Source organism: Amblyomma mixtum, chromosome 8 (genome assembly GCF_055824585.1).
Source record: "Amblyomma mixtum isolate Tamu chromosome 8, ASM5582458v1, whole genome shotgun sequence".
Lineage (NCBI taxonomy): Eukaryota > Metazoa > Arthropoda > Arachnida > Ixodida > Ixodidae > Amblyomma > Amblyomma mixtum.
In genome coordinates this window covers 97014084-97030005 of record NC_143019.1, presented here as the reverse complement: position 1 = coordinate 97030005, position 15922 = coordinate 97014084, and positions in this window count along the sequence as shown.

Sequence of the window (15922 nt, the reverse complement as noted above, 5' to 3'; positions counted from 1 at the left end):
CATATTGGAGCTAATGCACTTAAAGCCAGAGTGCCGTTCTCTAGCTTCGAGGATAGGTCATGTTGGTTATCATTTGTGAAAAACCTTGTCGTCTCTAAAGACCGCGTTGAAAAGAAGGCACACTTAAGCTCCTATTTAAGGGTATGACATGATAGCGTTATGGGTTATACCCCTATATGCAGAAAGCCATTTACTAGTTTTCATTGGTATAGATCCTTACGAGTCATCATACCACTCCTGGAGCAGTGGTGCAGCGTTTAAGCGATGCGCCACTGCCCTGCGATTGCATGTGCACCCAGCGGTGGGCCTTGTGCAGCCAAGGTTGCGGTTACCAGGCAACCTACCGCTTGACACGGTGGGTAGTTTGCTCATTATCTGTTTGGCAGGCTGTGTGTGTCGCACACACGGTGATGCATGGCTTTACTTAGCACAGTGAAGCTATCGCTTTGAAAAGGAATCTGCCAGCCTTAAGGAGCAAGCAACGTGAAACAAAAACATTACCAAGCTTTCCGTGAAGATGCAACTTGAAAATGAAATGTTGCCTCGCTTGCTTTTTTTGTTATATCTCCTTTGGCTGCCAGTCAACGCATAGTTCCTTGTTTATGGGAAACCACTGAAAGCTTAGAACAGTGGTTGTCAAAAAATCCAGATAATTATTGTTACAGCAAACCCCCTACTCACGCGTTAACGTTCCTTCTACGCGCCTTTTAAATTTGTGAGGCCGTGCCAGTTACCTGTATCTAATAATTGCTCCTAATAATTGTAACAAGTGTAATGTTTCTGCGATGCACTAAATATTTTTTCAACCATTTACTCAATACAAAGGGCATGTGCATAATAAAATTTATTGAAGAAGAGTTAAGTACAGTCGGAATTAAACTAAAGGTCAGGTTCTTGCCTCTTATGATTATACCGGTAAAGACAGCGGGCTGCATTACGTCCAATCTTTTTCGTTTAGTCGTTAAATGCTAAAGCAGGAAGCGCTTAAAGCTGTGCTTCATGGGGATTTCGTCGTCGCCATCAGCAGCCTAAAAATACATAGAAGAAGAAACGTAAAATGAATGACGCCAAACCCGCTCCTTGCATGCATCTTTTCTTCATTAGAAGCAGAGCTGGTAGCCATCTGGCGCTGAGCACACATGGTAATCGGTTTTGTGACAATTGCTCCACGATCGCATTGGCGACATTCGTACAACGCGGGAGGTCTTGCTGAAAGTTCGCACACAATCAAAGATGTTTTCTCACATTCGCTGTCGATGAAGACATGATCGATAGTTGCAAAAGGCGCACTATTCAATGCTAAACCCGTCAAAACTCCAGCGTGATTCGCAGAAAAAAAGCACCTCGCTGGCAGCGCTAGATTCACAAGCTCGTGCACTTGCCTCCCGCCCGTAGCACACACCCCGTTGTTGTGACGTGATCCTTTTCCTGCGTCGTACAACCTTTCTGAAAATGCCCTTACAACGCCGCAAGACTCTCACAGAATCAGCCTGTAGCGGTCGTTAAGCTCCACGTAGTGTAATTTTCAGTTCAATTCAATTCGATTCAATTTTATTCTCCAGTTATACACTGGAACGTTCTCCGGGCTAAAAGGACCGACTGGGCCTTGACTGAGTCCCGGAGACGTTTACAGAGCAGCGACAGGCAGTACATACAGAGAAAGACTATACAATACAAAAATTAAACAGAGTACGTATACACATATAAAAAGTACACACATATATACAAAGCACACAAAAGAGGACACTTATACAGAGTTATATAACTACAAAATGCGAGGAAGAAGGCAATTACAATTTACTAAAGTATTCGTGTAGCTTTTTACGCGAAAAGTTATTGATATCTTCATGGCGATTTAATATAACAGGTAGATTGTGCTTTATGGACTGCAATTTATAATTGGTGCGAAAATGAGGAACGAACCAAGGGTCGGTGTTACGGGTAGCAACATTGTGTTCGTGGCGTGTCAATGAAGATACATGTTTAAAGAAAGATTGGAACTCTTTTGTGGAAAAGAGAAATGACTTCAATATGCGATACTCATAAAAGTGATGAATTCGGATAATATTGTAGTCAGCAAAACTATCGGCGGTGGTCAAGCCAGGATCAATATTTGCTATGTGGCGCATAATTTTCTTTTGAAGGACACTGATTTTGTTTATGTTGGTTTGTGTTGTGGTATCCCAAACTAGATTGCAATAGTTTATTTGAGAGAAAAATAAGCCATAATATACTTGAAACCTAGCTTTTATAGGACGTAACATTCGACCGCGGGATAGCCCGCCAGCAACGACAGAAAGCTTCTTACAGATGTGACCGATATGATTGTTCCAGCTCAAATCGCTGTGAAACGTTACTGAAGTGAGCTATCTGAAGTCTACTGAAGTGAGCCATTCTCTGTAGCCATAAAAAATGTGGTACGGTTTTGAAGCAGTTAAACCGAGTACACTTGAAAACACATGCTTAGATTTGTCCGCTCCTAATTCCCGCTCCTTGGTGGTCGCCACGTCTGGCGACGAGATAAAACTCAGGTTAAGGTAAGATCTAGGTCAGGCTCATCGATATGTTCCCGCCGCACCAGAGAATATGAAGCCGATGATGTGCAATGAACGACGCGAGGGTGTATTGCAAGTTAACACTAGGCGTCATGGGGTGCGGGGTTTTCTTAGTGCTATCGTGTAGTGGACACTGAAGTTGATATGTTCTCGCGGCCAAACGATTGACATTAAGCAGGCGCAATATTTTATTGATGTTTCATTTCGGCATGGGCTAATGCCACCACCAAGGTCATGCTTCACAAAAACTGGTTGCCGGTTCTAGCTCCTTAAGTTGCTTCCGTACTAAACGCGAGAAAGCAGCGGATTTGTGGCAGTGAACTTGTCCGCATAGCGATAATAGGGAATATAAAAACTATTGGGGAGGCTTACGCTCCCCCTGAAGGGTATGACGCGATAGGTAATGGCGAATTTCCATATGTGCGCATTTAATAACTGACTACTTCTCATGCACAGGTTCGCCGCCGCGGTGGCTCAGTGGCTATGGTGCTCGGCTGCTGACCCGAAAGACGCGGGTTCGATCCCGGCCGCGGCGGCTGGAATTTCTTTGGAGGAGAAATTCTAGAGGCCCGTGTACTGTGCGATGTCAGTGCACGTTAAAGAACCCCAGGTGGTCGAAATTTCCGGAGCCCTTCACTACGGCGTCTCTCATAGCCTCAGTCGCTTTGGGACGTTAAACCCCATAAAACCATAAAACCATAAACCATCATTCACAGGTTCCTGGGAGTCCTGATAGCATTCCTCGCGCTGTGCTACAGCGGTTAAGCTTGCTGCCATTAACCTGCTAAGGTAGATTGTAGCTACCTGCGCGACTTGTGAGACCCAGGCACTTCTTACTGGGACTTCAACCTCCCACGGTAAGCAGTTTGCTCGCCGTGCGTGGAGCAGGTTTTATGTCGACACGGTGACATGACCTATGTGGACCACCGGAAACCAATTTTCTTCTCTGAGAATCTTTCGCAGATTTATTGCTCAGGGCTCACGGCACCAACGACGACGCCGGATTTTCTGCAGCTCGGGACCCTTATCGCAGTTGCGTTAAATGTGAGAATTAACAAAAGGGTTGGGACATAAGCAGTGTCTTAGTAAAGGTGCATAACGTCAGTGAACGGTTGTGAAGTCTTTCGTGATTTTTTATTTTTGTCATTATTCACATTCCTTGTTGCCTGGGTGACGAGTTGGCGAAGTCAATGACGCGCGCTTGTTGATGTCAGACCCGTACGGTAGCTCGCTACATGCGCAGATTTTTGCCTCTCCCCGCTCAACCTTTACTTCAGGGCTTTGCTTTGCGCGGCACGCCGCCTGCGCCGATCCGATTTTTCCTCAAGTCTCTCGTCAGAAGGTGGCTCTGCCTCTCGCCAACACAAAAGGCGCCCATGAGCTTACAGAGCAAATTGTGTGCTGTGTTATATCTGTGTTTGTGAAATATTCCTAGGCACTCTAAATTTAACTCTAAATGTGATCATAGTATGAGATTTTAAAGCACCTCACGAAGCGTATGGAAAGAAATGACTGCAAGAAAAAGAGAACACTTCACTAATTCTTGCAACAAGAGGAGCTAACGCTAACAACGCACCCTGAAGAACCAACGCGAATAGGAAAATCTAAGAAGAAACAAGAGCCAAGATCTTCGAGTGCTCAAGAAGGTCCGTCATCTGAGCAATCGTTGCTATACACAAAAAACAATCTATAGAACCTACAATGGTGGGGAAGTCAAAGGAACAAAACTAGCAGACAAAGACTCCCTTGGGCGATAGCGACACGAGAAATAACATAATCAAATAGAATCTTTGAAAGGCTGCTTATGAGAACTAAATGAAAACGCAGCAAAATTCTCTAAGTAAATTCTACTATTTAGTTAATTCCCCGCTGTAGGCAGACCGTTTATGATAGGCATCCTATTATACTCGTGGAAAGGCCACCTTGGCCAGGATATTTCTGTTCACCACGAAACTTTCGACAAGAAACTAAAAAAACACACCACAGAAGCGCGTCGCCAGCGTGAATTGAACCTAATCTGGTATAGTTCGGCGACGGAATTTAAGCAGTTTCGAAAGAAAATATAAGATAATTTTGAGTTAGCATAATTTAATAAGGAAGACACTTCTATCAATATGTAAAACGGTCAGCAATGTGAAAGAGAACTATATATTCTTTCTCAGAGCGATGTTTTTAATCTTTTGCGCTCAATTTGAGCAGCAATCAGAGAACTCATGTGCCTAAAAATAACTCAGCATTGAACCGCAAGCGTGGCTACTGCGTATACCAATAAAGTTATTGTTACTGCATGGTTGTTTCCAACTGTGTACTTTTGATAGTGATAGAACCTCAAGTTGGATCGCCATATATTGCCAATCGCCAATATGGTGCAATCCGGAGAAGATGAAAAATATGTTACACAAGTGAAAACATAATGAAGAAAAATATAAATACAGGTAGTAGATCTCTTGATGCTGCGTTGTCCGTCGGTTTGAAAATGCATCTTGTAACGGCCACGAAGACGTTGGAGCTAAATGTGTGTATGAAAGAGAAACACGATCCCATCTCTGGTGCTGACCTCTCATGGGACTCGCCGCGGGCACAGGGCGTCGACTGTACCTCATTATGCGCGAGGACCTGAACTTTTAAATCCCCTGCAAGGGAACCTTAAGCCTCAAGGTGATGGTTCATGGTGCTACCACGCACCCTAAGCCACCATACCGAAGCTGTCATCTGTACTGCGCTGAAAAGTTTTAAGGCGAAGGGTAGAAACAATCACGGTGGTGGTCAGGGCCATGGTCAAGCTCCGGCCGACGCGGATTCCCGTCTGTTAACTGGTCGAGGGGCTCGGGGACCTTCCTGTGAATAAGACGGTAAAACACAGCTGGCAATTTAGGAACCGTCAGCACATCTATATCGTATGAGTACTTTCAAAAAATGCTGCTCGGTCCCTGAAAAGGGGCCACATTGAGAAAACTTCTCCAGAATCCTATCCGACTCAGACCACTTTTTCGCTTCCTGATCATCTATTCCCTGGTAGTTAATGACCCAGTTACTGCACTGTCGGTTTTTCTTGTCGCTAGGACACTGGTTTAAATGATAGGCTAAAACTACAAGGCAAAAAACTATCATCAGGAGACCTTCTTACTGTAGTGTCACAGAAAGATCACTCGGACACCCTACTCCTGCAGAAGAGTTCTCCTCCCTCCAGGCATCAATCTCCCTCCAACGCAGTCTAGACCCAGTAAAAGGTGTTATATAAGAACGTGATGTGATTAGTGAAACAGATTCTGACCTCTCTGACTGCCTTCGACATCAAGACGTCATTGCCCTTCGCTGCATCAGCATAAGGCAGAACGATGAAAAGGGGGGACACCAAATATAGTCCGGACATATGAATGGTCCGGCCTACGAGATGTGAAGCAGAATTCATCCACTCTAAAGTCCGTCCATATGGGAAGATGTGAACCCGGGAACCCGGGAAGATGTTTTAACTGCCAAAAGTACGGGCATGGTCCGAAAGCGCGTCATGGAAAACACACCTATGCAATGTGTGGTGACCATGAACTTGAAACTAATAATTGCATTGCCACTGACAAAGAATGTCCCAAGTGCCATTGGCCACAAGCCAAATACTAGCAGATATGTCAGATGTTCCAGAATGAGCGAAACGTATTCAAATGAAAGTTACAGAAAGCATAACATTCTCGTAAACTGGAAAGAAGTTATCGCTTCTTTCTGGAAGACCCTATGCTGACGACGTGCGCAGTGGGGCAGGGCGGCGCCTCGTCACAGTGGGCACACAATACACCATCGGTGATATACGCCCGTCTCGGCCCCCCACCATACAGCCAGCGTCTACACCGTAATTCAATGCACCAGAAGGCAACTTTTTACTGGCCGCTCGGAAAACACAGACAAGTGGGAGGAAGTCTCTCCCTTTGTCAAATCCTGAGCTGCTTCTGTGCCTCCATTGAAAGTAATGGAGAGTACCACTGGATATTCAGTGTTAGAGACGCTGAGAGAGTCGCCTATAGAGAGGGGGAGTTTCGTAGACCGCCTTGTATCTGTCTCTCATATCTCGGTGGACACCTAAACCTCGCCGTAACGGGAAGGGAGGAAGATGGGAGTGAACCAAAACGCAGTATTCACTAGACGCACCTTTGTTCATTCCAAACCATCCAGCTGGCATGGCGGAGTGGTAGCGTGCTTGACACGCACTCCGGAGGCCGGGGTTCGATTCCCAAGCTCGGCCGATTTCTTACTCGGTTTTATTTATTTATCTGGTCTGACTAGAAAGGTTAGTTAGAATTATTGGTTAAGTAAACAATTAGCTAAACTCAGTCAAACTTACTTGGAGCATCACTATACGATACCTTTAATTGGTTGCATGGTTAGTAGCCAAAGTACAATTGGCCCCGTTTGAAATTCGCGCACTGTGACGTCACGACCGTTTCGACCAATTGAAAAGAGTGACATTTCTGTCGACAACTCCTGCTTACAACGATGAGGCATTAAAGGCTTTCGCCTTAATAAGGAAACATAAAAATCAACACTGCTGCATGTTGGAATACAGGTCTCTGGAATGGGCAGCCACATGACACTCCGGAGAAACCAAATTCTCGTGCACAGACACACGCCACTTTAATGCATTGCTCGCAGTGGTTGTCAAGTCCGCACAAAACACTCATGAACTCAGGCTGAATGTCCTAATAAAATAGAGTATCTTGCACAATCTAGACATCACCGAACCGTTCCGTGCACAGACCACTTCCACGTCGGCTGAATGGGAACATTCAAGCCTGCCGAGGCAGGACTGGTTGCACCATCCGATCTGCACAAAAGCCGAGAGTTGGGCTCTCGCTGCAAGGATCGGGGCTTACCCTTTCATGGAGGCTTAGGAGGTAGAGATGGTGCATTCCATCAAGGTTGGTGATGTTTCCCAGACTGCCATCTTTGATGCCCAAGAGATTCTGGTTAGCTCTGAAGTGTCCGCCGCACCTCCAATGATTCTATGCGGTGCCATTCCGAGTTTGTGCCGTATACGAAACATCTTTGCTGCCAACTATGTTGCACAGATGTCTTCATGATCCCGTCATATGAGCCTATTGACACAAGCTGGGCTGTTCTCAAGCTTACCCTCTATTGGGCATGAACTTTCTCGGCTGCTGGATGTCACAGTGTTCCCATGACCCCTTGCGCAGTCGCCAAGGAACCTCTCGCATGGACCTACCTGTGGCTTGGCCGCATGAAGGAGGGAGACGCCATCAAGCTGGTCAAGAGCCTAGTGATCAGCCGAGTCACGTAATCCCTCCCCTACCTCAACACCAAAAAGGGTGAAATGAATCAAGCCGACACCATCATAAGGAAAGCGTACAAGACAGCTCTCCATCTCCCATCCAATACAGCAACGAAGAAGCTGATCAGCCTCGGGGTTCACAACACCTTCCAAGAGCTCAGGGAAGCATAACCGGAAGCGCAGCGAGAGAGACAACAGCAGACTCCCTCTGGAAGAGCGCTCCTTTTAAAATTAGTGTATCCAGAATTTAAAAGGCTAGAACGAAAAATGGCGAGCATACCAGACGATATCCGCTGCACGCTTAAGGTAAGCTCGCTGACAAAAAACATGGATCCCAAACTACAGGCAACCAAACGAAACGCTCTAGCAAAATATGTAGAAAAGTATCTGGCAGGCAAGGCGAATACGGTATACACCGACGCCGCGCAATACCCCTACAAAAGCTGGAAGATGGAGCAGAAAGGCGTAGCTGCAGTGATAAATTGGGAGTATAAGGAAATAACTTGCGCATCGGCATGGGATTGCACAATAACCGAAGGAGAAGAAATGGCTGTTGCTCTAGCGGCCGTGGAGGGATGCCGCGCAAACAGACCCCTAGCAATCTTCACCGACTCCAAAGAGGCTTGCCGTAACCAAATGAACAGCAGAATCAGTCGGAAAGCAGTCCGCATTCTCCTTCGCGCAGACTTTCCCAAAGAGCCAGTCAGACACACTATTTTCTTGATACCGAGACACACAGTGGAATCGAGGTCAACCATAGGGCCGACGAAGTAGCTCGCGAGCACACGAACCGATCACTTCGACACGCGGCCCCCGAGGAGTTCTCGCGGGTAGTCCCGGAGTATTCGGAGATATTGAATTGTTACAGAGGAATGAGGGCAAGTATATCCTCCCCCCCCCCCAAAAAAAAAAAAAAAAACTTCCAAATCAACAAGAAGCAGTATACTGGCGGAAACTGCAAACGGGAACCTTTCCGAACTTACATATATATTAAGCAAAGTGTACTGGGGCATACTTCGGGGTCTGGGGCCAAACCCACCCTATATCATATCAGGTAGGAATGCAAAAGTAAAGGGGCTTTCCATAGAATACAAAGTCCGAGTGCGGAACAGTAGGAGAGTTTGCTCTCCCGAAGCAACCCCGTTCTCCAGAGAGAACTGCTCGTCCATGCCGGCGCCCACATTTCGCTGGCTGGGCTCTCTGGAAACCAGCGCTGCGCGCCCGCCGTCGCTCAAAGCAGGCCCAGACTCTCTCGTACATGTCGCGGCGTGGAGCGTGAATCAACCCGCCTCGCCGGCGCCTGGTGCGGACCCTTCCTCCTCCCCTTCCTCTCCGTCGGCTCGAACACCTGCGACGCTCCGCCGGCCGCCCGTTCCTGTCTCCAAGCCTTCAACGGCCGACTGCCTCTCGGCCATTCGTCTAATTTGAACGGTGGCCAGTGCCGTGACCTGATTAGAGGATTTGAACGGCTGGCTGCCTCAACAGACACCGGCGGCTTCAAAAACGGAGCCGCGCTGAACCCGCGGAGCAGACGGGCAGCAGAAGAGCCATCACGCCGGAGCTACGCTCGCCGCCGGGGCCGCCCTTCTTCTTTGTGCTAGCCCGTGGTGCTCTTTGCCCTTGTATCATGTAAATGCCCTTGTACCATGTAAAAGCCCTTGTACATACTGTACATAAAAGTGCTTTGACTCACCGTCGCCTAGACCGTTTCTTGGCTCGGACACCCAGTCCCAACAGTGGTGGTAGCGGTCGGATGCCGAAGTCCCAACAGTGGATGGCAGCTGCGGGATTGACCGTCGTCAGCTACCTCGGCGCGGTGAGTGCCTGATGTTTTCCCCTCCATTCGCCAGACTGCTCTAGCACACGTGACTGTAGTTCAGAGTAGGGCTGTGTGTTGCATTGGAGAGAGCTTTGCTGTTTCGAGCCAAGTCGGAGCGCTTTGAAACGGAAGCTGGTGCAGAGGGAGTAAACGAGGCGTTGTTGGAAAGAATTACTTGCGCGAGTCGTACTAGTAGCGCTATAGTAGTGAACGGCAAGCGAATTCTAAGAAAAGGGCAACCTACAAGAGGATATTATGCGCGATGGAGATGTTGGGCATTGATTTGGGCCCCACAAAACGAAAGCATGCGATTCTTGAGATCATGTCGAAGGAGAATGTAACGGGTGACGAAGCCAATGAGACCTGCGATGAGATCAAAGAACGGAGGCAGCTTCAGATAAAACGGCGTGCTAGGAAACTGATGGACCTGGAGCTTGAAGCGCATGAGATCGTATTCGAGAGATATAGAACACTGTCCGCTCTGCATGAGACCAACGGTCAGCAGCTGAGAGACAGGCCGCGGCCCTTCGTGATCGCCAAAGATATGGCGAAATATTTGGCGGAGTTCGAGCGCTTCTGCGAAAGAAAGCGCACTGAGCGGAATGGTTGGGCACAGAAGTTGGTAGCCTGCTTTCCAGCGAAGCGTATGGCGTTGTCAAGCGCCTGTTGGACGGCGGCTTGGCGGACTACGATGAGCTGAAAAGCCTCTTACTGACGATATATAACGTGTCACCACTGGACCTTCGCCAAAGGTACCTGAGAGAGAATAGCACCCCATCGTTTTACGATTTTCTCTACCAGTTTAAAGTCGACATTTTAGAGTGGCTCGAAAATGCTGAAGGGTCGGAAGATCGTGACAAAGAGGTAGAGTGCGTCGTTGTAGAGCAGCCCTGCCAGTGCGGCACAGAGGAACGTAGTTCGTACGTGGCAGATGGAACTGCTGCTGTAACAGTGGGAATTGCCCCGCATTCGCCAACCGAGAAAACCTCTATACCATCGGATAAGGTAGTCACAGCATCGGACGATGCACTTACAGAGGTCTCTCCCATTGAAATTGTGGCGGAGTTACCGGAAAGCGGATCTCCTAGCGTGTCAAAAGCAGGAGAAGTTGCCGAACAGGGCAGAGAGGACGTCCGTCTGGACTTTAATGAAAACGCCTGCGCCCACGCAAGCGAGGTAAACAAGGAAGGCACACCGTGTTGTGCATCGCGTTCGGCAGAAATGCAGAAACCTGACACGATCAACGGAAGCGGGTACATGTAGAGTTTGCGGACGCTGATTTGTGCGTTGTAGTCTCTGGCGAGCGATGCGAAACGAGTCCCGTGGTTTCGCACTGCTCTGAGGTTTGCGACTTTCCAGAAAGCAGCTACAGTAGTGGGAACATCGCGACTGAGTGCAGAGCCGACCCTCATCCGCAATCGGCTGAAACGCGTCAGGAGCGCAACGATAGCTGCGTTTCAGCAGCAGTAATGTGAGTAGAAAACACTGGTTCGTCTGAACCTGAAGAAACTAAGGTGCTGGACGACAGTGGAAAATAGAACGTTCCAGACAACATAGCGGCGGTAGACGTCAACCCGTCCGAGAAAGATGAGGCCGAATGCGCACTCAGAGACGCTGAGCAGGAAGAGCGCAGCTTTGAGGAACTTATTAAAGGCGCCAAAGACAGGCCTGATCTAGGTAGCGCATGTGAACCGGCTGACAATCACAGTGATATAATCAGAGAGCAGAAACCTAGGCGACGAAAGCAGCATGTGCTTTCACCAAAGAAACTGAAAGGAAAGCACAAGATGGGAAGCTGCAACCGGAAGAAAAGTAACAGCCAGTTCCGAAAATTGAGCTATCACCACAAGCTGACAGACAAACAATGCTACCGCCGAAAGGACAGTAAAGGCAAGCTCAAAAGAGAGAGAGAGCTGTCACCGAAAGACGATGAAAGGCAGGCAAAAGAAAGAGTGGTGCCGCCGAAAGATGAAAGGCAGGCATAAGAAAGACGGTCGCCGCCGAAATGAGAGAAAGGGCGAACACGCGAAAACGGGCTGCCACCATCGGAAGCATCTGCTTGAACGGCTCATGGATAGCAGCAGTCAGTCACTTCGACAGCCCTGAAACTATCGTCACAATCAGAGCTAAAGAAGTGTTCCAGGCGTCGCTATCGCGCAAAGCGAAACACATAAGTGTGCCGAGGCAGATTGCTCTGGGCAGTAAGGTAAACTGCAAAAAGAAAGCATACAAGCATTCGCGCGGGAAAGAGTATCTTCGGGGGAAACCGAGATACAAGAGAACGCTGCCCAGAAGGCGAAAAATTAAGGAGCAGCACAAGTGTGAATTTTTCCGCCAGCACGGAGAGAGCAAGACGCGCAAAGGCGCGTGCTCTCATGACGGCTCTCGCTTTCCGCTGCAGTCACGGGAGAAACCGCGCTCCCACAAAAAGCGGCAGGCGCGCGCAAGGAAAGCGCGTGTACGGCTCAAAAAGGGCAGGATTTTATGGAGCCGTAGTGGCAGAGGCAAGAAGAAACCACCTAAGCGCTCGGCCAAACTTAGGTATCGCGATGGAAAGCCGCGAAGGGAAATAATGCCATTTTGTAGGTGCAAAATCAAAAGGCCGGGTAGATGCGGACTTCGCACCGAGCGAAAAGGACGGGTGCGCGAGAAATCGAGGACTCGTGGGTCTCACTTGCCACCACGAACAAAGGAAAGGAAAGAAAGGTCCCACCGGACGCGTTGCGCACTCGCTACGTAACGTCGCGACTGACTCGCGAAGCGCAAAGAAAGGGACAAGTCGCAAGTGAGTGAAAGCGAATCTTTCTCGTTTTGTTCCCCTCCCCCCCTATAAACTGGAAGGACAAGTATAGAGAGAGAGAAAAAAAAGAACGCAGCTACAGCGAACGAGGCAGAGCCGTTAGCTTCCGCTGTAGCGGGTGTCGTTTAACGTTCGTTAGAAGTGACTTAAACGCTGATGTAGGTACACTAAGCCGTGCGTACTAAGCAAGGCTGCCTTTGACCGCCTCGTGACTTACATTTTGACACTTCGCGAACAGTTATCAAGTTCGGTCGTAAATTGGGGCAAAATTTATATCCTCATTTGTGGCCTCAACTGAGTGTTTTCTGGCCGAGTGATCTCAAGAGAGCAGATTTATTTTGCATTCATTTCATTCCGTGTTGCATGTTTGACACTTTGTTTGAGCTTATTACTTTCGAGTTCAAGTATCCCACATGTGTCTCTTGTTGAAGAGGGAGCGAAAAGGGGACAGAACTACTGCTAGCGGAGTTTTTGTGACTTTGAAGTCTGGTGTATTGACGGGTGACGGAGGGCACTTGCTCGTCCTGGGTGTTGCCTGTTGTCGGTCGGTTCTTGGCAAGATGCAGAACGATCAACGGCCGATGCTGAAAAGCAAGCTCTTCGGAAGGACGGAGCGAAGTTGGGCCACGCACCTGGGCGACAAGGCGGCGGAGCAGTGATCCTGTCCTGACGAGCGGGACCTGTTCACGGAAAGGAGCCAGGAGCTACCAGCGGCTCAACACCGGACGAGAACTTGGAGGAGCCTGGCGTATACGAGCGCGCCCCGCATCCGAGCCACGCGGAATTAGCTCGTCTTCGTGGTGCATTGTCTGGCGGCAGTGGTGCTGTTGTGCCGGCGCCCACATTTCGCTGGCTGGCCTCTCTGGAAACTAGCGCTACGCGCCCGCCATCGCTCAAAGCAGGCCCAGACTTTCTCGGACATGTCGCGGCGTGCAGCGTGAATCATCCCGCCTCGCCGGCGCCTGGTGCGGACCCTTCCTCCTCCCCCTCCTCTTCGTCGGCTCGAACACCTGCGACGCTCTGCCGGCCGCCCGTTCCTGTCTCCAAGCCTTCAACGGCCGGCCGCCTCTCGGCCATTCGTCTAATTTGAACGGTAGCCAGTGCCGTGACCCGATTGGAGGATTTGAACGGCTGGCTGCCTCAACGGACACCGGCGGCTTTAAAAACGGAGCCGCGCTGAACCCGCGGAGCAGACGGACAGCAGAAGAGCTATCATGCCGGAGCTACGCTCGCCGCCAGGGCCGCCCTTCTTCTTGGTGCTAGCCCGTGGTGCTCTTGGCCCTTGTACCACGTAAAAGCCCTTGTACATACTGTACATAAAAGTCCTTTGACTCACCGTCGCCTCGACCGTTTCTTGGCTCGGACACCCAGTCCCAACAGTGGTGGCAGCGGTGGGATGCCGAAGTCCCAACAATGCCCAGCGAGCAGCCAAACTCAGCGGATTCCTGGAAAAGGAGCGCCGACCCTGCAAGACAGAGGATGCAAGCCATCAGGAAGATGGAAAACCTCTGTCGCCCGAAAGAACTTCTAAAATAGAGCAAATAAAGTTTATCCTATCCTATCATATCCTTGGCCGTTACTGCTTTCTGATACGTGCTTTGGAAGCAATAAAGCTGGTCAGTACTGATTGCTTCGTTGTTTGCGTTTTCACGGACTTCCTGAACATTGTGCAGGAGCTCTTGTGAGCCATTAGGGCTAAGTTTATCACCTAGCTCGCAGTCCTTATCAGTCGCCCAATCGGGACACGTTTCAGGTTGAGTGCGGCTCACTGCAGAATCGGTACTATGTTTCAGAAAGAACGATTCTTTAGAGGGCAGTGAGTCATTTGAGCTCACATGAGGACCTCATCTTGAACGCACTTGGTCTCCGTCGACTAGTTAACATTTTATGTCCCCAATACTAGTTGAAAATCCCCCATGTCCGGTATCGACTACTACGACTGGATTTTAGGGAGCTCTAAAAGCGCTCTCTATATACGGTCCGCGTTTTCGCAACTTTTCTCTCCCGTGGTTTCGCTTTCAGTGCCCTTCGATAGTTCTATCTCGAGAGCAACTTTTCCTGGCAGTGCTTTTCAACCTGAATTGATAGAGCCTCAGATGCTTCCACTGTCTGGATCTCAGTAACCATTTAGTTATTTTGGCCTAGGGCCTTTCTCAACTATTCATCGAAATCGCTACCAACCTCAACAGTCCTCTGAGCTTCAGGGCCTAGGTATGCATGGCCTCTGTCCTTTATTTTGGATGTAGTGTCATGCAATCCGTCGCCCGCATAACCCAGCTCAAGCTTTTTCAGCTTTTCTCTCTCATTCCACTCAATCTGTCAAATTCCCTCCTGGAATGGCACTCCAATGCGGTCAATAACTTCCTGCTCTGACTCTGATGGGGTAACGAAATGAAGCGCTTCCCATCCAGGGACAAACTCAGAACTTACGACGCATTTTTGACTGAAATGTCCTTTCATGTCAGTTAACATGTACCGCCCCTTCAAATGAGTTCCTTCTCCTTCATCCAGGCTCAATGCCTCCAACAAATTTTTAGGCAGGTCGTTATTAACCTCACCAGCACAGTTAGCTTCGGGTCCTAGGCCTGCATGGCCTTTGTCCTTTCCATCGGAGCAGTGCAATGCTTCCCGCCGCCCGCGTACCTCAGCTGGAGCATCTTTAGCTGTTCCTGCTCCTGCCTTTCCATCTGCTTCATCCGGACCTGAAACTTCTCAAGGCGGCGAATAGTTTTTTTACCCTGCCTCTGAGATTAAAACGCCTTGAAGCGTTTTCAGTTGTAGGCCTAAGTCAGAACTGAAGTTCTTAAGAGTGAAATTTACCCCCATGGCGTTCATTGTTCCGCGCCTGCACCCTAAGCTTCACAGGTGGGTCAATTCCATTTGGAGATTAGGTCAAGCCTGTCTTACACCCGTGAACAGCCATGTTCATCGGCGGCCAAAGTCATACCAAGAAACAATTTTTCGGCGGAGCATGCCATATTCCGGATTAGGCCGCGTTGAGGATGCTTCATGCTACATCTTAGCGACCCATAATTCAATTTTTGTCGATTTCATCCAATGTCACTTCATGGTCAAAATTCGGTGGTTGGTGTTTGGTTGGTAACAACGTTATATAAAAATTCTGTTGTTCATGCGTTATTTATGCAGGGCGCATTTTCTCGAAGCGCCGACTACTTGTCAGGAACTAGCCCTTTAATTTTCGTCGATTCTGGCCCAGAACAATTCAAGGTCATGTTTCGGGTAGTCCATGCAATAGTTCAGCAAGGACCATGTGAGGGTATACCATTTTGCATTTCCGACCTTCAGCGTCATTTGCAAATGCCTTCACAGCAGTTTTAGAGCAGAGGCAAATTCGTCCACGTGAGTCGCCAAGAGGCTTCACTCATCGTACGGCCTTTGCCGAGAATGCAGCTAGAAGTGCTTTTGCACGCTCAAAAAAAAAAGAGGGGTTTCTTGCCTGACAGTCGCAA